We start from the raw sequence: 2010 nt of genomic DNA, 5'->3' as shown, positions 1-2010 counted from the left end.
AGTAGCTGCTGATTCAGCAGAGATAACTTCAGAAAAGACTGTAAGGCCATCTGTCCCTTCTAGGCATGCTAAGTAAAATTTCTTGGCCCAGGTTTCTGCATTTATTTCCAATACCAGTTCTCTTGATTCTTTCTTCTGGTATTGCTCAGTTTTAAAGACTCTGGATTGAATATTTTTTCCAATATATTACTCTGAACCCAGCGACCACTTAACTGTAGTTATATAAACAGTATTATGTATTATAACCAGTTTACATATGAAAAAAATCTTGAAAAACACTAGTAGTACTTGAAACTTTCCTGGAGTCATTTGTGGATATAGACAAGATGAAGGCTCTTAAGTCAAAATTAAATTCTCTATGTGTATCACCCCAAGACAAAGAGTTCATTTACCTCTTCAAATCTATTCCACTGTCGTTTTTATTTGAATACACTGCAGACATACATCCTCCTATAAAAGTCCACTTCAAAATAGGATTTTTGCAGCATTACTTAAACTACTTTCTAGAATTTTGTAAGGCCTTAACATTAACATTGTAAGAGATGTTTCCCTCTGTATTAATTCTGAAAATGATTAACTGTTAAATGGATGGAAGAGATTATCATCCAACTTTTACTCCCATACCTCACAAAAGATACAATATTGTTCAATTTCAAATTAATATTAAAGGGAAATTCTCTGTAGATTCAATATTTAAAGTCTATAATTACAAATAAAATGGATTTTATTTGATAGAAAAATTAAGGATTTTAAAAAATTAATTGTATATGATAGAAAGTCGCCAGTGACTTGGAAGCACATAACAGCAATGATAATATAGAAAGTAATGCATTCTGTAACGTCTTTCACTCCCAAAAAGGAATCACTTGGGAGTCAATGATTATGACAAATTCTTTTAATGCTGTGATTTCTTTTAAGGAAAATATCTAATTCTAGATGAACATTAATTGTACAGTAAAGCCACTTATTAAAGGTAGCTGGCTATATTTAACTTCTGGTGACAAATTGCATTATGCAATGGGTTGTGAATATAAAAAAAAAATCCAAAACAAAATGGAGGTTTGAGTCCACCAGTTCTGTGTGGCATCAGGTTCCATAAAGATTTATAGCCTTAAAAATCCTACAAGGTACGTTGTTTTTGCTGTTGTGGTTAAGTGCCATTGAATACAGTACAACTCATAGCAGCTCTATGAAAAACAGATATGAATCCTGTGCTATCCTGTGCCATCCTCATCATCTTTAGTACACATGAAATCATTGCTGCAGTCACCTGTTAATCCATCTCAATGGAGGTCTTCTTCTCCTTTGCTGACCCTCAATTCTTCCAAGTAATAGCCTCCCCCAGAAACACATCCAGAGTACGAGAAATGCTTTGTCATCATAGCCTCCGAAGAGCGCTCTGGCTGCACCCTTTCCAAGACATACCTGTTCATTCTTTGGCAATCCACAGGATATTCAGCACTCTTCTCCAACATCACAAATCAAAGACATAAAATCTTCTATATTGTCCAACTCTCAGATGCATAGCAAGTAATTCAAAAGACCATGTATTGGACCATGTGCACCCTAATCTTTAATCTGGCATCATTGCTCTTCATTATTTTGGGAGATCCCTGACAGCAGACTTGCCCAAAGCAACACGTCTCTTTATCTCCTGACCACTGACACTAAAGGCTTTGATTGTGGATCCAAACAAGGAGAAATCACTAAGAAATTTTATCTTCTCTTCATCTATCATTATCTTCCCCCAGGCACACTAATAAGGACTTTTGTCTTCTTGATACAGGGAGGAAAATGTGCAACAAAAAAATGAATGGAAATCCCAGTTTTTCATAAACTTACAATAAAATCTCAATTAAAAAAACCAACATATAATTTCATTGAAATTAATAAAAAAACAAAGATTCAATCCATACTGAAAGTTGTAGTGTTTGATTTATAGCAACAAGTGCTTCAGGTTACACTTTGCTTTCAGCAAGCAAGATTATGTTATCTGATAGCACAGGTTGT

This window comes from Elephantulus edwardii, unplaced genomic scaffold, assembly GCF_000299155.1.
Source record: "Elephantulus edwardii isolate Elephantulus edwardi_28Jun2011 unplaced genomic scaffold, EleEdw1.0 scaffold00312, whole genome shotgun sequence".
Lineage (NCBI taxonomy): Eukaryota > Metazoa > Chordata > Mammalia > Macroscelidea > Macroscelididae > Elephantulus > Elephantulus edwardii.
The sequence above is the reverse complement of the archived record's forward strand: the minus strand, read 5'-3'. Positions refer to the sequence as shown.